We start from the raw sequence: 22023 nt of genomic DNA, 5'->3' as shown, positions 1-22023 counted from the left end.
AAGAGCCAATCGGAGCCTGTCAGCTCATCAGTCAGATGACAGCCAGGCCCTTGCAGTCGGTGGAGAGCAACTCCACCTGCAGCCGCTTTGATCTCGTGAGGTTATCGATGCCCACGAACGCACGACATCGGTCAAGTCAAGTAGGACGCAAATCTCGCCGGCATGCATTGTGTGGCGATTGTCACTGATCTATTCCGCAGAGGCCTGGCTCATCTTGAACACAGCTGTTGACCGAATTATAATTTTTTGGGTGAACTATCCCTTTAAAGATTTTTTGTCAGCAGTTTCCAAGAATGAACTTTTAGCTATCTATCCTGCTCTCAGTAAATATAAAGTAATAAAAATGTTCATGCAGTTTTAAAGGGAATGAAAAAATACAGTGTCAGAAGGAGTGGTGTTGTGGTGTTTTGAGTTTCTCTGTTGAATCTCGCGGTATTTGACAGCTTCCCTCCACTCTTTGACACTTGCCCCTCCCCTGCGCTCCGGGAATGCTGGGTTGTTTACATTACTGGCACACGGGTCAGGAGTGTGGTGATGAGAGGGGCCTAGTGGAGAGAGAGGAGACTGTCTGAAAACACGTACACACACAGGCTGCCTCCACAGCACAGCAGGCTCTCTGTATCTCTGAACAAACTTTTCTTCAGCGCTAAGACAACAGGAGAAGAGAGGCCCCGGCCGGAGAGTCGACTTTACGGAGCGACCTTGGAAAGAAAAGGGAAAGTCAAAACAAAGACAACCGCCATAACCATCAGGAGAAACTGTGAACGCGAAGAAGGAATAGCTTAGCAACAAGAGTCCCACTTCCTGGTAAGACACCGTTAAGTTAGCTGAAACTTGTGCTATACGTTGGACCGCTAACAAACCACCTGTAAACGGTTTTAAACCTCCGTTTTGACTTGTCTGGGAGTTGACAGTCTGACAGAGCTGACAAACAGTCACCACTCACAGTGTAAACGCGGTCTTGACACTCATTGAAAAAGTTTCTACGAAGTTCGCTAGCTAACTGTAGCTTAGCTTGTTAGCCGACTTAGCATGCTGCATTGCTAACTTTCACTACTTTGAGACCACAGTGTCCACTGTCATGTAAAGTTTACAATGACACCAGCGTGATGATTACACTGAGCGACAAAAACAACTTTCATGTAGCTTAGCACCGTGAGAAAGTAATGTTTGTTAGCTAAATCTGAGGTGGAAACATGACAAATAAAGTAGTAATTCACTGCTGCCATGCAGTTCTGTTACAGTGATGGTATAAGTACATAAACTGAATAATAACATCTTTGTATGTCCTTACTTATGAAATTTAGGGTTCTGCTTTTTAAATGATTTTATATTATGACATTGCAGAAAGGTCTGTGTATTGCTCTACTTCTGCTGGCTTGTGATTGTTTGTCTTTGCAGTGTTGGCATGTTTGTGTGTAACTTGTGCAGAGTTGGGGAGTAGTTCACTGAAGTTACATGTAGTTCAATTACGGCTTGAACGACACAGGATTTTTGAGGCCATGCCACTAACGATATTAGGGAATAAAAAAAAAAAAAATCTGATTTGGATATGTCGGTCAACACTGCAGAGACACTCAAATGTGCTCATCAACCAAATCAGAATATTGCAAATTACAAAGATATGTGATGGAGGCAGGGTATTTTACAGTTTAACAATAAACTGTATTGGTTAAAATGAAATCATATCACTAAACAGTAACAGTAAGCTTTAACTAATATTGTTAGTAATTATAAATAACAATAAATAAATTAAAACCCACATAAATAGAGTAGTCTATGTGTGTGTATATATATTATGACTGCACAATTAATTGCAGAACTCTGCAGTTATACAAAATATGTTCATTTTAATGAAGTACTGGAGGGAAACATGTTTGTGTGGTAAATACTTCAGTCACATTATCACTTATTTTAACCAGTAAAATTGAAATGCAAAAATTACCATTCCCACTAATCAAACTCCATATCGCAATTGTAATTTTAGTCTAACTACTCGCATCATGAGTTTTTACTATATTGTGCATATTACAATGCAAAAAGGTTTTCATATCGGTGCATATTGGACAAGATTTGCACAGATATCGATGTAGCTGTGATGGGCAGATACTGGTGGATAATATTGGCCAACTAATAAATGTGTCTGGCCCCAAATTAAATTACTAGTTTGCAGTAGTTGGGTATCAATTTACAGTATTTCTCAATCGCTTTGGTCCATTTTTCGAAACAGACTTAACATTTTCTAAACTGTAAGTGCAATTGTCACAACTGTTTTATGAGACATCACAACTTTATAAACTGTCTGTAAAAGGTAATGACTCACTCAAAACATTAAATTCATGTTTGTAAACTGAGTTTTTGTGTCCGTAAATTGGCCAGTGCCACCAAAGTGAAATTGTTTTGTCATCTTGTGAACCATATTGGTCAAAATGTTCAGTTGTTTTGTCACCGTGGTGGTCAGTGCTAGAAATGTTTCTTATATACAAATATTTGTCTTGTTCTACTTTATTGTGAGCACAGACTGCTTATTGTACTGTGAATGTCAGTTTAGTCTAGTTGAATGCTGTTGTGCATCACACTGAGCTTTGTAGATTCACATTTCAGCAGTCAGTAAATGTTTACTGGGAAAAGTCATTCTGTAATACTGTAGAATAACAACAGCATATGCGCATTTGTACATATACAGTAAATGTATTAGTGTAATGTGTTATATGTACTGTGAACTGGAAATTCACCTTCGATCTTTAGTGTGAAGTCATACACAGAAAACTGGCCACAAAATGTGATTTTTAGTTCATTACTGTCTCATGGTAACTCATTTTCTAAATCAGCAGACATCACTGACTTTCCCTGTCTTAGATATTTATGGAATATGTGTAATGTAATGTATAATACATGTATGTCTGACAGATTTTGATGATTGAGTGGATCATTTTGTATGTGACGGGTCAAACAATGACAGAATGTTTTGAATTTGTGAAGAGTTTGACAGTTTCACAGATAATTTATTGACTCTTCAGCTTTGATTGGCAAGCGATGTGCAAGTGGTTATAGTGCAAGTTGTTGACAAGTGTGCTTACTCTTTTGCACACCTGTGCCAAAACACATGCAGTTTTGTTAAATGAATGATAAATTCAAACCTGGTGCGAACAACAAACTGGTTGTTAAGAGATTTGAACTTCCTGTTTCAAAAAATCATCTAAAAACTGAGCCAAAGGAAATGAGAAAAACTGTAACTACATTCAAATCTCAGTAGATTTTCAGTCTTTAATGACTTTGGGTGGTGTTGTTTAGGTAGTTAATTATAAACCACATATTCATAGTGTTCTCCTGACTTTTTTTTGCCGTACTGAATGGCACAGTGCCACAGCTCGTTGGCCACTGTTGTCATTTAATGACATTCACCTGCTATTTGATGAAAATCACCTGTGGTTTGCGACAAAGATGTCTGCAATCGAATACTCCCTCAGAATACTTCCCTAGAAAGTTAGCATTTTCCTGATTCCACCTCAACAATTGCTCCCTATCCTCTCCTTAAAACACATCCTTGGGCTGCCTAAGTGTGGTTTGGCCTGCACTAGTCCCTAAATCAAACACACCCACCATTTACTCAGTGTCAGTTCAGTTGTACCTCTGTGAAAAAATGAAATTCCACACTCGGTTTGTGATGATTTCCTGTAATGTAGTATGGGTGTAATTTAACCACCTTTTGCAACTAATTTTTGTTCAACAAACTCAGTTTTTAGAGAGTAGTTAAAATGTTTCACTACTTTTCAGCTTTCAAATTCAATAAGGGCATTAGATGAATGCCTCTCATATGACTCTGGCCTGTATAACCAAATGTTACAGCTGCATCCTGCAAACTAACTTGTACACTACAGAAATTGCTGACCACAAGTGCTTCATGCATTTTCCAATGTAAAGACCATAAACCTCAGTTAGTTGCAGTACAGGTATCCACACTGTATCTGCTTAGTCTAACAGGCAACATCACCTGACTACCCGCTCTGCTGTGCAGCCGCTCTGATTAAAAATTGAAAAATATGCTTTTGATAAGACAGAGCCACCGGTCTGGGTTTTTCTTGGCTCAGATAAGACAAGATGACCGAGTAAACCTTGATTTATTATTTTAATCAGAAAATTGCATTGACACCATTATTCCTAGATAACCAATGTTGTACTGACTGTAGGTTAAACAGCTACTTGAAGTGATGAGAGAGAAGTAAAATCACTTTGACATTTGATTTAATTGCTTGTCGGTTCAGTAGTTAAAATGCCTCATTATCACAAAGAGTTATTTCTCAGATCTTCTTGCTGGGTTGTGGTCTTCGAGTCTTTCAGGTAGTTGTGGAGGCAGAAAGCAGCAGCATGGCCTGTGATTAGTACACTGACCGGTTCTCATACAAAATGATAAACGTTGTGTAATGCAAAATGCATCATTCGATTCAACTTTCTAATTTAACGATTTGATTCAATTTTTCGATTTAAACTTGTTTTTTTTGCAGTAATGGCTATTCCATTATTAGACTATCAAGTATAAAGGCTGGTAAGCTATGCTGTGTTGTCTTTGAATGGTTTCTTTATCCTGGACAGGAGAAAAAAAAATACTGGGAGACCTGCAGATTTTTCCACTGAAGCTGAAAGGTCATTATGATTGATTTTTGATGTAATATATATGTAGTGACAAATAAAATACCAAAAGTATCATGTTAGTTTCAGCCCACCCGAATGTGGGAATGTATTAGGCAGTCAAAATAGTTAGCATGCAAACACAAGGCCACCTGTGTGTTTCTTTTAAACCCTCAGACTGTGTTTACACGTCTTACTACCAAGTAAAATTTTCTTAGCCATTAAGTCATTTTCAGTGGAAATTGTGTCAGTGTGCTCACAGTTAAAGTGTGTATTGTTTCCGGACCATCTCTGTCTGGAAAAATCTTGGCCCAAGTGTTGCTTCCAGCTGTCTGTTTCACGCTGTTAAACACTGAAAGAGTTATAGCCTGGAAGACGGGGTTTCTTTGGATGAGGACGACTGATAGTTGTAAAGAGATGGTTTATTTGAATGAAAAATAAATCAAGAAGTATTCTTTGGGAGAAGAAACATTTTTTTGTTTGACTCACTGCTTTTTTTGTGAGTCAGAACGGTTATTGCAAAACCTTCCATGTGGTGATTGCATTCACAGTTCTGTTTGGAGTTGAGTTGACTATTTTCTTCTTTAAAACAAAAAATAATTGAGAAAACATAAGAAGAAAATACAACCCAAAGGCACAACAAACAAGCATTGAAAACGAAACTCAGGAGATTAATAATCCAGGTATGTAGGCAGTGCCTCGCCTTTCCTAGGCCGAACCATTTTGGGGGTCACACATAGGTTGAAAACGGTATCTCATGCCATGTTGCTGTCGCTGCCTATCACAGCCAAATAATTCAGGCGTCATACTATCACATTTGGCTACGCTGCAGAGAGATGATTCAGACGAGAGTTAGTGGGAGCTGACATACCTTGTTGACCCAATTATTACTCACTTCTCTGTTGCCACATTCGATCATCGTCAAAGACAACAGGCTTGAGTCTGCCAGCGTCATCAGGTGATGGAGATGAACACCGGCTGGCTCTGTGAAGTTGACTATCAAGGAATGTGTCATGAACCGGATGATCAGCGAATGGCTGCCAAATGTTTGCATCAGTCTCTGCGGTGAGGGATTTCTGCCAGTATATTCCGCTTTGAATTTCAGCTGATGAGAGGTGGATTACTTTTGACAGCGCTTGGCAAAACTTATTATTTTGCCTTGTTCTATTGTTTGGATTAACTAAGGGTAATAAGGGTTGACTAGAAAGTGGATAGCAGCAGTGAACAGTAGTTTTTAGCCTGGTTGAATGACAATTCCTGAAAAAAGAAGCACAAAGGAAGAGGAACTTTGTTGTCAGAACTATGTAAATGTTTCCCTTCATTAATTATTTTACTTGATTATTGGAAAAAGCACTGATGATGTCATTATCATGCGACAAAGAAGCATAGATCTTTATTTGCAAGGATTTTCATATGATTCAGCTTGGGTTCACATTAGAGCTGCAGCAACCGTTCTAATGGGCAGTTCATCAATCAGCTGAAAGAAAATTAATTGACAACTATTTTAATAATTGCTTATTAATTTCAGTCATTTTTTGACCAGCTGCCTTGCAGGAGTCCATGCTGAGAAGCCGTATTAAAATATTCAGCAACTGACTGATACAGAATAGTACTGATATTTATATAGTTATTTATTTGATGTTTATTCATTAAGTTTTTCTGCTGATAATTTTAAAAATTGGTTGATGCATGTGACCAATTATTTAACATGTTAAATAAAATATATATAATATATATAATATATAATATTCTTTAATAAAGTTATTAAAGAAAACAGCCTTCTGAGGACTTTTGTGTACTCATACTGGTGCAAATTGGTGCACAATCCATATAGGAAAGGTATATTTTTGTTTCAGCTGAAAAATTCACTATATCGGTCACCGTATCAGTAATCTCTGATCCCCCCCCCCCCCCTCTAAATCGGCATCTGTCTCAAAAATCCCATATTGGTCAGGCTCTAATTTGAGGACGTCACATTGGGCTCTGGGAAAATGTGATGAGCATTTTTCTTTTTCCTTTGTTGACATTTTCTAGGCCAAATGATTGGTCATTTAATAGTAGTGGGCAGATTAATCAAAAATTAAAATAATGGCGAGTTGCAGCACATTCACATAGATGTGTATTGACCTAGACTGTACATATCTTTTCTGTCGGTGCAGTTTTAATGGCAGCTAGTCTTTCTACTCCTAAGACCTTCAGACCTAAAATGCCATTCATTGGTGTGGAGAAATGTGCACTATCCAAAGAAATGATTTAGCACAGTGGAATTTACCAAATCGCTCTCTCCTGTGAGAGTTTCCTGTTTTAGCCCTGGAGCTGGCCCCTCCTCTGGATTAAAGATCAGATGAGACATTTGTCATCTGACCACTTTAACAGTCATCTCGCCTTTGGGTTTCACAAAGAACAGAAAATGTTAGCGCTTTTTTTTTCTATGCATAAAGCATATTTGAAGGAAGATGCTTCCTAGGGCAATTTTTGAGCTACATTAAGCACTGTCTTTTGCATGATGTCAAAGACCTTGGCCAAGTATTGTACAGAAACGATGCTGGCAAAGGTATCACATGGCTGCTTAGGATATAGGCCTATTTGGTGTAGTTTCTTTGTTGTTAATTGTTGTACTGTCAAATAACAAAAAAAAACAAGAAAAAGAAGATACAAGCCTGATGCCTTCCCCAGAAGAATTTAGAATTGAGTCTTTCCTTTCCAGGCTCAGTTTGGTTAGAGTTTAGAGTAAGGTCTTTGGCAGTGAGAGTGGGCTGGCTAAGCAGCTTCTTATACTCCCCTCAAACAGCCAGCCAGTCAATATTTTTCATATCCATCTCCCTTCTATCTTATGAAGGGTCACTGATGTTTCAAGCATTCAAATATCCTTGGAGGATGCCTCGCGGCTCCCCATGTCACGTGAAAGTTCTCAATTTCACTGTGGCATTGATGCCTTTTCTCAATGGGCTCTGGAGTGCTCTGGGGGGGAACAGACTACAAAGACATGCAAACACAAAAATTACTGACCTAGGACCCTGTTTAAAGTTTATGAAACGCTTTCAGCGCCCCTGGGTCAGCTTATGCCGTGACCACACAATATCAGTGGTTTATTTCACTGCAAAGGGTGTAGGGAAAAGGTTTTTATTCATGCTTTTTCTTTTTCTTTCAAGTACAACCACGGTCTTGTCTTTGGCCCTGAATTCCTTCTCTATATTAAACAGCTCTTTTTATATGCAGTGGAGTTATGAACCTGTTAAAATAATGGATTAATTAAAGCAGTACCATAAAGATTATTATTTCCCACTTGCAGTGAAGTGGCTTTTAGCAGGAAAAAAATGATTAAAGAAAGATGAATAAATAAATAGCTTCGATACGCCTGCCTTTCCAAAGTGCGCGCTGAAAAGGTTACAACAAGGTCAACTTAGAAATAATATTAATCTACACAGAATCAGAGAAAACATTTCAATATTTTTTTGATGTATCTACCATGCTGTTTGAATTATTTGGAGATACTGACCCAACTGAAAAAGTGTCATGTAACTGTTATGGTTATTTGTTATTTGGGCCTTTCTTACCAACCTTTTTAATTAGTGGCAACCCAAACAAAGACCCATTTAGGTCAGCTGTTTATGGTCTCACTGCACATGTGGTTGGTTATTCTGTGTTAACGATGTTCTTGGTGGTAAGATGAAATACAGAGGATTATCTTTGGTTTGTAACTCACAATAGCTGTAGAGCTCTCTGCAGGATTTTGTCTCTCCTCCTACTCAGCAAGGTGCTTCTGCTTCAGGTGGAGAAATTAGATTGCTGTGTCGCTCCCTTTTGTCATCACAGTGTTCTTGCATTTCTTACATATTAGCATGGTTTATCTTTTGTAAACAAAACCACATCCACTCCTCAGAAGTCACTTCCAGTTTTGAAGGTTACTCCTCCACTCTGTGGCCAGTAGCAATATTACTTTAGCTTTTAGCCACATGTGTTGTGGCTGTGTGTAATGTTGCAAAATCATTCTTTCAACAAGTCATAATATTGCCATTATCACAATATGATGTTTTTATTTTTACATAAAAAAAAAAATCTAACCAGGGCTCAACAATAAAGATTGCCCGCTTGCCCAGGGCAAATAAAATGCCATGTTGGGCTAATAATTCACATAACTCATTTGCCTAACTGGCACTATTGAACTATTTTGATAATTGATTAATCAGTGAAGTAATTATTATCACAAAAATGGAAAAAAAAAATCTGTTTTCAGACTCTTTTCTTCATTTATTTTAATGTTAAGATAAATATCTTTAGATTTTAGACAAAATGCGACACGTTTTATAGACGTTGCAGCTGTAGATTCAACAAGACAGTTAACATTAGTATTTTGTTGTTGTTTGATAACTGCTGATAAAGCAGTTTGTACAGGGGCAAGTAAAAATGGGCTTTGGGCAAGTAGATTTCTGACACACTTTTCTGATCGGGCATATGGAAGAAAAGATTTCCGTTGAACCTTATATGGTGAACGATATGATATGGCACACGCCTATGAAATAAGAGCTGTGTCTGTAGGTTACTGCATCTTGAGGATGAGGCTGCTGTTTGTTGCCATGTAAACAAAGCTACCAAATCCATGTTGGCATATTGTGAACTGTGCTGGAAAGCAGAATCTTCCTTTTTTTTTTATTGGAGATCACTCTCCAATCGTCCCCTCTCCCTCTCTATCTCTTTTGATTATCCACACGCAAAAATACAAATCCCTCAGGATACAAATTCACTTTCACAGAATAATTACAAGATGCTATATGCCACTGTAAACACCACATCAGTGACAGTGACAGTATGCATTTGTCATGAGATGAGACAAAAGCAGAATGAATTTGCACTCACGAACAGAATGAGGGAGAAAGACTTTTTGTGTGTGTGTGTGTGTGTGTGTGTGTGTGTGTGTGTTGCTTGTTGACTGCTATGGGCGTTTGTTCCAGCCTCATCACAAATGAGCCTTAATGTTTCACACGGGATTTACTGCATAAGAGAGAAAATTTGTATGAGAGCATCTTGTTTTGACAGACTGTCTGTTTTACCCTCCCCCTTTTCAGTGTGAGAAGCCAGGGACATTTCACTGTCTCTCCTGCACTCTTTTCTTTCACTTTGTGTTTATTTCTTTTCTTGTGACATTGTGAGTTGATGCAGGATGAGGGCCAGCAGAGGCAACCCTTAATTAATCAGTACTGTTTTTTGTAAAGCCAAATTCTTTATTTATTGTAAGGTATACAGCTGTAAACAATGCCTCAGTGCACTCCGTTACAGCACTGACAATATATATAACACATACTGTGTAAAATGACTGAATTGCTAAACTGTGCAGTTAAAGTGTATTTAGCAGAGTAGAACTACTACCACTACCATTAGTATTTGTTTCACCTGTTTCAGATGTGCCACAGATTTAAGTGCTACTATTCATTGAAAACTTCAAAACATTGTATGGTATCTTGCTCATGCTGGTCAGGGTTTCCTTCAACAAAGTTGTTCAACGTGGTGACAAGTATCTTTTACCTTTTTTTCTGTAGTGCTGCATACCTGACATGACCTGGCCTAACAGTCTTGTTCTCCAGATCTAAGAAAACATGTTTGTTTGGTACTTATATCACACTTGACATCATGTAGACTATCTTTTTAATGAAGAATTTGTATGTAAATGACAGTTGTAAAGGCATAAAAGCAATGATCTGTATATATTTCCAAATTAAAATTTGATAATCTAACACTGGTATAGCCGTCACTGCTAAAAAAATGTGCTCAAACTGAAAAAATCTGAAGTCCAATTGAATAGTGAATTTGTAGAATCATGACCTCTAATCTTTTTAGATGGGGGTCTGGCCTGAGTCAGCAACAGACTGATGAATACATCAAGGTAGGGCCTTATAGTTTCTGTCAGAACTGAATCACAGCTGGAACTGCAGAAAGAGAAGCCATAACAGATTTCATCAGGTCTTGCATTACACTGGTGCTAAGATTTGTCTGGAGATTTGAAAGTATTAGGACATAATGTGTTGTCCTCTATTCAAAACACATGAAAAAAAAAAAATCAACAACTATAGTAGAGTCTTACAAAGAATCTGACGATGATCAGTCTTGGGATGCTGTTTTCAACAACAACAAAGAAAGTGGAATTGCAGCTTTCTTGACTTGCAAAATTATATTTTATATTAACAAACATGATATGGATCATGTGTTTTTTCAATCACTGGATCTATGTTTCCAACCAGGCCAGCCCGCTGTAACTGCTGTTGAAACAAATATCTTAAAAATACACCCCCTGTATATAAAATTCCCAGATGCTTAGTCCTGGTGGGGGGTTAACTTAGTAGGCCAACGGGCTCTCAGTACACTGGGGCAAACCCTGCTGCTGATACTCAAGTCATGTCTGTCTAAAGGAGGAAGGAAAGGTTGTGATGTGAGCAGTTTTTTATAAAGGCAGTGCTGTTTAGCTGTTAAATAAATACTTTCTAACTTGGACTGGCTTTGTTAATTTTAATGTAGACCTGTTTGCACTGTGCAGCTGTGAAAAATCTTCACATCAGTTTGGTTTTGGTATATAGGTAAATACCACTATAAAGACTTGGATCACAGGCACAAAACCCTGATTGTGAAATTCTTTTCGTTTTCAGTCTTTTTATTTCACGCTGCCTCGTTTGGGTTCAGGGGACATCTTTCTCCCCCTCCTCCGCCTCTGTTTGTACCCTGACTCACAGCAGTCTTCCACGGTCTCCCTGGTCTCTTGGTTTGGCCCGGGGCTTTGAGGTTGTGGTCAAGGCCTGGGGGCATGAAGAAGGAAGAGGAGTCATAATGAGAAGCTCCCCTCAACTCCTGCTGCCTAACCTACCCTCGAGCCCCTTTGTCTTGCTCTTTCCACTTCCATGCCACCTTTCTCTTCTTCTCTTTCTGTATTACAGCCTCTTGTCTTCGACTCTCACTTCCTCTGGCTTGCTAGTCCCCTCTTCCTCATGTAGTTTCTCTATTTCTTCTCCTTTCTTTCCACCCCTCAACCTCTGTGACTCTCAGTCTGTCCCTCCTATTCTTGCCTCTGCTCCTGTCTCCAGGGGGTCCTCTATACCCCGGGCCTCCCCTCAGCCTCCTCCTCCCTGCCCAGCCTGGCCCACAGTCAATGGGAGGCAGGCAGCCTGACTCCCTCAGAGCAGCAGGAAGCTGCAGCAGCAGGGGTTAGGCCTGTATGGCGCTGCCGGCTGACTCTGTCAGAAGTCCTGCCAAGCCAAGGATGAGAGACCTTTGCCAGTGCGGTATTGGGGCACCAAATAAAAATATTTTACAGATGTCTGAAGGCAGGCATCAGGAGTTACCAGCGGCTTACTCAGGCCTAGACCAGAGGTGTCTTTTAAGTGCAAACGATGTGCATGTTAATGCATTTGTGTGTAGTATTTATGACAAAGAAAATGAACTTTAAGTATGGATGGAGGAGAAGAAGAGGTGTAATAAAATGTTCCTCAGGGGTCTAGGCAGTTCAGGAAGTGGGTGTGTGGCAGGGGGAGGGAAGTAGGCTGGTCTGATTCTGGATTGGCTGGAGGAAAAGTGATTGATTTGGTTGGGTTGTGTTTGAAGAGGGGGGTACCATCCAATGCCTCTGTACTGTGAATGCCTGGCTGGGTTCCCAACCAGTTCTGGCTTGACAGTTTAACAGTGAATATTTAACATTGCGCCACACTGCGGGGTTTGGCTGTAAACAGCAGTCAGCAAGCAGCATAGCAGCAAAACCCTGCGTGACGCTGGGCCTTGGTTGTGAAGCCCACCTAAAAACAACGCACAAGCAGGAAGCACATCTTGAAGTTCTGATTTTAGAAAAAGGCAGATGGCATTGGCTGGTGGTGTCACACTGTAAAAAAACACTAGGATCCCCTGATGAAAGCAGCTCCCGCTTGCTTTGAACAGCGAGTCTGTCATGGTTGGTGTCTGCTGTGTGGCTCCGGGTCAAACTGTGATATGCAACTCCTGGAATTTGCGCTTTTTAAGTTTTTCATGTTCAAATCGTCTGAGGGGGAAAAACAGAGGGGGGGAAAACAGGAAGTTTCATTAATATTAATATTCTAATATGTGAAGGAGGCAGGGAAGACCTATCTGGCTTAGCTGCTTTCAAACCCTGTTGTGGAGCTTTTCTCTCTCTCTTTCTGTTCCTCTTGCTCTCTTTCTTTTCCTTCTTTTTCTCTCCACAATTTTGGTGACTGATATTTTAATTTTCTGAATACTGTTGCATGGTTCTGTCATAGATAAGCCTACACTCAGACTCATACGTGATTCTTTGGGGTAATAATAAATGTAAATAATAACATGTAGGATTTTGATGTGAGGTATTATTAAGCATCTGTACTTTTAGTTGTAGTTGTTTTGCACGAAACAGCCTTTTAATTAGGCGAAAGCTCTGTATGAATGACCTGCTAAATCTCAGCTGGATTTGGTCTATGTACCCAAAAATTAGGGTTGGGCGACATGTTAACAAATAAACTCACAAGTGTCAAGAAATTAAACATTCTCACAACTCTTTTCCTTATTGAAAAGAAAAGTACAACAGTACACCTTCTGAATTCAAGTTTATCTCTTTTACCAAGCTAAGACCAGCTTTATTTGGCTCCTTAACTCCTTATTTGGCTCTACAGGCTGTTTACCTCTCATTTCTCACTCAGCTCAGTGCACTCTGCTCCGGCTGCAGGATGAGAGCATATTGCTGAGCAGTGACACTCACTCTGCAGACCATTACATTAGCAAAATAAAATGACAAATATTGCCCAAAAATCCAACCAGCAATGCATGTATTGGATGGATTTATTTGTTCAATTGATTAACCCTACCTAAAGCCCTCCTGAAACTACGTCCGACTGATAGTAATACATAAAATGAATGCCATAGAACATGACTCTGTCCTCCTGGAAATGAGGGAATATGAGATACTGCTGGGAAGTAGCAGGGACCGTTTTGGGGGCTGATAAGTTACGTGGTATCAGATTGGTACATAGACTCTTGTACTCGGCAATACCAGCATTTTAGGCAGTGGTAGTGGTATTTGAATGATGCTGATGTTGGATATGTGGGGACATAAAGTCCAGGTTTAAAAAATAAAAAACAATGAGCCTTACTGATGCTTCAATTGACCAGACACTCCAAGGCCTGTGCAGTTTTGGATGAATTTTGAGTATTGATGCTTTTAAGGCTATAAAAGAAAACGCAGTTGAAGGCAGCAGTTTGTGTGATCAGTTAGTCTAAAAGATTGTTCCTGTGTGTCCCATGAACAGTTTACAGACAGTGGTTCTCGTTACTTGTGCTGTTCCTGTTGACAGAATGAAGATGTGGCAAAAGTGGTGAAGCTTAAGCAGAGTTGAGAGAAGAAAGAAGAGAACTGGTTGTGTGATGTTGAGAGTGGAGTGTGATAGATCTGATGACAGGATTAAGAGAGTGGTGAAAACTGTATTAGCTATTATGAGCTGGATGAAAGGGACTGTTTACTTGGTTGACATTTGATTGTTTCCTACTTTTCTGGGCTCTGCTCCCATTTTTGAGTGTTTGTGAAGGATCATTTGGATACAGCAGAACTTGTGCTTGTGGACAAGTGTTTTGGGACAGTTTCACTTAATTTGGGGGTCCAGTTGTTTGCCAGGGATCTTTTGATCGGTGTCTCTGAATTAATATTGTGTCCAGCAGATATTAACTTCCCATTGGGAATTAGGTTAAAAATAATTTTAAGATGAGTCGGGGACGTTTTTATTTCAGCGGTGGCCTTCATGAGCTTCAGTTGGTCCTTATATCTGGAAATGAGGCCGATTTGTGGAGTTTTACAGATGTTGGGCGGATGGGGGGCAGAGTCCAGCCTCTGTGTGAGGGATGGTGGAACAGGTCTGACATCTCTCCTGAACTGAAAAGAGAAATCCCTGCAGGCACAGAGTCGAGAGGAGGGATAAGGGAGGAGGGCGAGAATGGAGAGAGGTGCGACCCCTTAGGGGTAACGTTATTCTCCGATCGTCAGCTCCTTACACACACGCTCGCACACATACGAGGATTCTCTGTCGGTGTGCCGGGTGATGCACTCATGCAAAGAAGGATGAGCGCCTGAGGAATAAAAATAAGCATCAAACTTCTTTTGTGTGTCTGCCTATGCATGTGTGGTGCTTACATGCGTGTTAGTTTACGTTTCTATAATAATTTATGTACAAATGTACATTTTAGAGGTGTTTTGCTTCTGGTCTTGGCTGATTCAGAGCAATTTTAAGTGAGTGACATGGTGGAATTAGCCTCATTTCTCACTTCAGAGCTGTGCACAGAAAATAGACAAAACAGTATATTTCTTTCCCCAGAATACTGATGTCTAATAGACAAGTGAAGTAAAGAAAGCAGAAGAAGCCAGCAGATTTTATTTTTTCAAGTACCCATTCCAAAAATGTTGACTGGCTTTTATATAGTCGCATTATTCCTGATTTATTTTCAGTCCCAAGTTTTTCCTCAAAGGTACACCTACTCTTCAAGACGGAGCCATATGTCTAGAAATGAGCAACGGATGCCTGCCTGCGCCCCTGTTATAAATCATCACACACTTTCTATTTTTCAAATTCCAAATTCAAACCTTGAAGAAAACTTACCTCCAGCTGTTAATTTGGCTTTGCTTTGATTTACACATGTGGTCAAACCAAATAATTTCTATGTGATGTGATTCAGTCGTAAACTAGGATAAATTGTGCTACTGGAATCAACTGAAATAGTTGTGTTATTGTCGGTTTCGTAGTGAGGAGTCATCCTCCTTGGTAGTACAGCAACAACACGGGTGTATATACACACACACACACTCTCATATGCAGTGAGAGTACTGTGTTTGACCTCTGATTGAGTAGCCCTGTTCTGGATCTGGTTAGAAGATTGTGTGTGCGTGTGTGTGCGGCAGCCAGCAGGGCCCACCACAGAAGCCACAGCAGGCTGAAACCGAACCAGAGCCAGACCCAAGCTTGATTTTTGTGAAGCCATATTCCCATGGGCCCACTATTAGTATGTATTCGGTATATGCATCCAGTTTTACATTCATTTCTGTATGTGCCTGCTTCTATTTGTGCATTACATAAATGTTTGGTTCTCGCTTTGTGTTGGTATCTCTTTCTCTCGTCATTGAGTATGACGGTTAAGGTTGTTTTGGGTTCAGGGTCTTGGCTGCTTCCATTACTGACCATGGAGATGCTGAGGGGTTGTGGTCCTCTTCCCCTGTCCCTCCACAGAGCATATGAGAAGGCTTGGGCCCAGAAAAGCCCCAACACGAGCCCTTAGCCTCACGTTAGCACTCAACTATGTAACGAGACATGCCTGGGAACTGCTCCTCTCACATTACTAATGATTTGGACATCTTGCTCTTGTCATTTCCTCTTAGACAAACTTCGATGCTGACGCAGGGTAACTGCTTCAAACTATCCAGGGAGCAGGGGGGGAAAAAAAACGTGCTTGAAGGGAGTATGAGAGACTGCTGGTTTTGTGTGAAGGGAAAATAGACTGCATTCACCAGATGTTTTTTAATGGTTGTTTCATAGATGAGAAACTCAAATGACAGGCTTCATCATCTCCAAACAACACAGAGATGGGTCAGCAGTTGCTGCCTTGTCATTGCTGTCCTTGAACCCAGCCAACAGTGTAGAGGCCACTCAGCCTGGTTTGGAATAAATTGATTACACTTTGGCGACATCTATTTTTTCGTACCTTTATACCTTCCTGATATTTTACCGGGTTTTATGGTATTATGGCAATATTCGTGTAAAATGGCTCAACTTGACTGTCCGCTGTACTGTAGTACTTCCTCAATGTAGGCAGAGCTGATCATCATAGCCATTCCCACAGCTGGGAATAACACACACACACACACACACACACACACACACACACACACACACACACACACACACACACACACACACACACACACACACACAAACACAGGAGCTCTGCTTTGGTCTGAGAAGCTGCAGCTTTCGTTCACTGACAAACTTAAACACAGTGTACAGCGCCGTTGCTGCTCATTTACTGCCAGACCATTAACTTCACTGCTCACCCTTTCCTTTACGCTACCACCTGACAGTAATTACTCTGTCATTCATGGCATTACACACTAGTGACAAAACGCTTCTCTGACCAGTAAGTTGTCTGCAGTGTTTGTTAGCTTACCTTTATCATCGGGACTGAAACCAAAATGATCCCAAACAGAAGCATTTTTCTTGTTTCTTACGAGTTAGTTACTAGTTAGAGTCCTTGTTTTGCTCAACCAAAGAAGTTGTCCCAACTTAAGTCGCAGGATTCACTGCCATCAGCCCACGACAGCTTGTTGTCTTGAAGACGTGAGAGCCCATTGAAACAAAGAGAAGGCTGAAAGCTCTGCACAGTTGAACCTAATGCACTGTGCTTGTGTAAAACAGCAGCAGTGGATGAAAGACTGTGGACAGAGCAGAATAAGATATCCCTTTCTTTCTTCTTCGAGTTATCCTCACTTGGTTCACTTCACTGTCTTCAACATGACCTCTCTGCTGACTTCATCACGTGTGTGTATTTGGAGAAGCTCAGCCCAGAGTAAGAGAGCAGGCTGCAGCGAGATAATAAGTTACACAAACACGTTAAACGGACCGATAATCTCGGAGCTATACCTAATTTTAAGTTGTGCTGCAAACTAAGCTAAACAGTTAGACTGCATTGCTGTGGTGCACACAGCGAAGAAGAGGAGGAGCTGGGTAAAAGACTGGTGCGGCTTCCTTAATATGGACATATTTTGTGTTTAAAAAGCCAGACAACGAGCAGAAAACAATCTGCATATCACGTAAGACAGCAGTGATTACAAGGGCTGCTTGATATACTTGAGAAAAGATTTCCTTTTTTTAATTATTATTCAAGTTGTGCACATTAAATACACTAAAAATACATGTCATGTATGCAGAATATGTCCTAGTGGTACAGTTAAGAAAAACAAATATGCTGTAATATATACTGTTACAGTCTCTGCTTCAAATTGTACCATGATATAAATTTTAGGTCATACCACCCAGCCCTATCTGGAACCACATCACATACAAGTTTCTCTGTCTGCTGACCGTTTGCTTTCATGTAGTTATTGTTGGACGATGTCAGTCTGTCTCCTTCTTTGCAGCTTCATTTCCTCCTTTATGGATATTAATAGAGGACAAAGAAGGTTAATGAAATTTCAGAATGCTCTCATCTGTTGATTCCTGCCAGAATGATCACGAGGTTCAGAAAACACAGCTGTACTGATGAAGACCAGACCCTTGGTGGAATTGCTGTGTAACACAATCCTTTATTTAGAACAGAACAAAAAAGTGAGCATGGCATTCCCTTATTTTATTTTTCATGAAATTCCCTCATTTGTCCCTAGTTTATGTCTTTTTTTTTTTACTATAAGCCCTCTGGCCTTGCAGACAAACAGAGTCCCAGCCCTGTGGTACAGAATGTCACATCCGATATCCTGGTGCCAGAGGTGATGAAGCTAATTTGGTGGTCAGTAAGTGACATGGCTAACAAACAAAGCCCTTATTGGTCCTGGAGCACTGGAAGCTCCGCGCTGCTGTGCAATGCACTGTTTTAGCATTGTGAAAGACCACGAGCTGTTGCCACAGGGCACTAACGCAACCTAAAGCCTTGGGATCTTCGTCATGCTGTGGTGTGCAAATCTGGGTGTGGATGTTTGGTTCAAAGGTTCAAATGAACTGAGAGGTGGGCTCCTAAAAATGCCATAAATTGTAGCTGCTTTAATAACCACATAACTAAACCATAGACATTAGCTTTTCTTCCCTCCACTCTTAATTTGCTGATGGTAGAAGAGTTGAAATACAGAATGACCTGAATAGTTTTAACAACTGGGGGCGAGGCACATTCGATAATATAACATGAGGTTCTAGGGCTGCAACTAGGGCTAATGATTATTTTCATTTACAGTGAATCTGGCAATTATATTTACATTTACACTCACAGCCCAAGGGGATGTCTTTAAGTTGCTTATTTTGTCCAACCAACAATCCAAAACCCAAAGACTATTTGATTACTATCATACATGATGAAGAAAAGCAGCAAATCCTTGCATTTAACAAACTGGCACCAGCTAATGTTTGAGAATAGCCAATCTTTTCACTGATGGGTTAGTTTGCTTATGTTCGTTATGTAGAGCTATTTGTATTAAATTGAGATTGTTTCATGGATTTCTGGTGAATTTTTGCGGGTGAGAACACGATAGCTGTTCAGAAATGTTCAAATTGAAGCTGAGTCGAATTGTGACCTAAAATTGGAAAGTCAAATCGAATCATGATTTGAAGAATCATGACACCCAGAGTAATTTCTGTATTTCATTCTCACTGCAAAAATAAATAAATAAATAAATGATAATGATTTTACATGCATGGTGATTTTTACTGGGGTCTGTACCAAACAAGCATGTTCCCCTAAATCTTTAGAATATGATTTGTAGGCTGAGGCATCTCTGTAAAACCACAGTGCTTCATTTATGATTTGGATATTGTGCTTGCCATATTGTGATTTTGATCATGTTTTGATTAATTGTTCAGGCCTTGCTCTGACTGGGCTGATATGTGCATAGTCTCAAAGATTTCCTCTATAATGGTGAACTTAAAAGTTGTAATTCTGCTCTCAAACCAGTGCAGCATGGATTTAGAGCTACATCCATTTTTATAGTCCCTCGAACATCCTAAAAACTTGTGGCATCACTTTCAGCTGGATCAGCCAATCTAAATTAAGTGCTCTTGATTTTCTGTGACATATTATGCATTCAGTTTCCATTTTAACTGAGGTGTGATGGTGATATGGCATTTTGAAAGGCTGTGAATGTAGTGAGGGTGTGCAAGCATAGCCCAAACCCCCAGGGTCCCCTCTCCTGAACGCCTGGGGGGTTCTCTCCTTCACACAGCCTGCTCCTTCTCACACTAAGCTGGTTTCTGAGGGATCACACAGCTGTCTTAAATGCAGCTCTGTTTTTGCATACTTTGCCCACACGATTTTGTCTCTCCTTACACAGTCAGCAATTTGTCAATATACCTTGTTTATTCTCAGTGATTGACAGTATGAATTGGTTTCACCCAGGAAAAGGGGGGTGGTGAGGAAGAAAAGAGAGAGGGGTAGTGTGGCTGACGGTCTTTTTTTGACTGGTACCATGGCTGTCTGTCACTCTTCTTTTATCATTGAAATTGGAGTTTATCTTTTACAAGCTTGAGTGGAATGTTTTTGTTTTTCAAGTGATTATTAGCATCCTCCTTGGCTGCCGTCTCCGGCTGATGAAATGAGCACATCAAACAGTGCGCTGCACTAACGAAGCGGTGCGGGCTGGCTGGCTGGCTGGCTCCTGCCTTTTGCTGTAAGGCACCTGCTGAAGTGACAGGCTGGCAACAAAGGGCCGCTCGCCACAAGAGAGTCGTCAGTGCTGCTGTGGAGTGGGCAGGACAATAGAGCGGAGAGGTGGCCCGGGCTTTTAGCCACGTGCCAGCTCGTGTCGGCAACACACAGGAGCAACGGAGCACAGAGGAGCACGGAGGGGAGGAGGTGAGGAGGACAAGAGCGAGGGAGATGGAGAAAGGGGAGGAGAGTGGCTGACACCTGCATGTGCTTGAGTTCTTTTCTCAATGGTGGACGTCTTTACTTATACGCAGTGGGTGAAAGCGCAAAAAGGGAAAACGGAGATGGGAGGAAACACAAATGTGCAGGTGTGCATGTGCAGGCAGACACAAACACACGCACAGATGAAGACAGAGGAGAGTCCAGTGTTGTTAATGGGATTACTGGCTCTTGGAAGGTCAGTTGATAGTGCAGATGTGTTTTTATACAGGCTGCAGTAGGTGAAATGTACTCACACTCACACACACACACACCGGAGCAGAGCACTGTGCTAGTTTATTTGGATTGTTGGGGAATAAATCAATTTAGGCCTCACATGAAGCCCAGGCTGTTTGTGCTGTGCTATTTACTTCTGCAGTGAAATAATCATTAGCCTATAAAAATTTGAAAGTGAAAAATGTAAAGGAGGCCTATAAATAGTTAGAAAGCAGCATTATGGATCACTGGCCTTGTAGTGTCCCCATGGACCTCAGCGGTTTTCTTTGTCTTAATTCCCTTTTTTATCATTTCGCTGGGTTCTCTTCACCAGGGAGAGGGTGAAGGTCTGAGTTGTTGTTGTAAGATATCACACTCAAACAGTCATATTCAAACATGCACACAAACAGAGCGGAAATATCTCACTTTTTTTATACTTCATGTCAAACTTAACTTCTAAAACATGTAGAGCTAGACCAGTATCTTGGCTTAACTGACACATCAACCTGTTTTAAGTAATTTCAGGTATATCAGTATCTGCGAGGGCTGCACAGTTAATTGAAATATTGAAATCACAATATTCTAATCGCAGAAGATGCAATTTTTTGATAGAAGAAATATGTGTGACAAAACAGCATTATAATGAGGAACTTCAGGGCTGCAGAGGTACCCTGGTCTACAAATTTCAGCTTTTTTTGTTCGTTTGTTTTTTTCCCTATAAAACTACTTGCCCAAAATCAATTTTTACTTGCCCGTGTAGAAGTTATTTTATTAATTAGTGGTTAACAGTCATTTACAACAGAGACTAAAATAAATTGTTTATTCTAGGCCTGCGGCAACATCTATAATGAACATGTCAGAAAATGGTGAATAAATGTCCATGCTCTTTTCTTTAAATCCAAAGTGATGTCTTAAATTTCTTGTTTTATCAGCCCAAAACCCAAAGATATTCCATTTTAAACAGGGAAAGGCAGGAAATCTCTACATTTGAGGAAGTGAAAACAGAATTGTCTGCCATGTTTTCATGAAAAAATACATTAATCATTCACCAATTATATATCTGTGTATATATATCAAAACCATTAATTAATAGCTAGTTATTAGTTTAAGTCTTTTTCATTTTTTGCTAGATTTACTAGCCCAACATGACATTTTACCAAATATTGTTTTCTCTAGTAGTGAATCGTATTGTAATATCTGTCAAAATAGTGTGATGGCAGTATGATTTTCTTATTATATTGTGCAGCCCCAGTGTTTGCATATATGTCCGAAGAAGTAACAAGAAATTGCATTTGAAATAAAAATAAGAAAGCTATGGTTTACGTCATGTAGAAGTGTGTCCCCCTCAGTACAAATATTGGTCACAAATTAAAAATAACAAATTTTAAGGCATCCATATAGATGGTTTGTTTATTTACTGTGTTTACAATAAAGAATACAGCAATAATGATATTGCTTTCTTTTATTTTTTGGGGCTCTCTAACATTGATATCTGTAATGGCCTCAAAAGTCCAGTTTTGGTAAGGTTGGAAGAAGAGTCTGAAAAGCCACATAGAGTTTGATCAGATACGTTGATTT

The 22023-nt window shown here is 40.1% G+C and overlaps 1 protein-coding gene across 1 annotated transcript in view; it reads left to right on the top strand.

Moving 5' to 3' along the window:
• Positions 1–495: 495 nt before the first annotated feature.
• The window catches only part of nek7 (NIMA-related kinase 7), an 89142-nt gene continuing 67614 nt past the window's right edge, over positions 496–22023 (top strand). The window contains exon 1 of the mRNA XM_084723786.1: positions 496–807. The gene's annotated coding sequence lies outside the window, so the exon portion shown is untranslated. The remainder of the gene's footprint in view (positions 808–22023) is intronic.

The sequence above is a fragment of the Lutjanus erythropterus genome, chromosome 7 (genome assembly GCF_056507025.1).
Source record: "Lutjanus erythropterus isolate fLutEry1 chromosome 7, fLutEry1.hap2, whole genome shotgun sequence".
NCBI lineage: Eukaryota > Metazoa > Chordata > Actinopteri > Lutjaniformes > Lutjanidae > Lutjanus > Lutjanus erythropterus.
The sequence above is the reverse complement of the archived record's forward strand: the minus strand, read 5'-3'. Positions and strand labels throughout refer to the sequence as shown.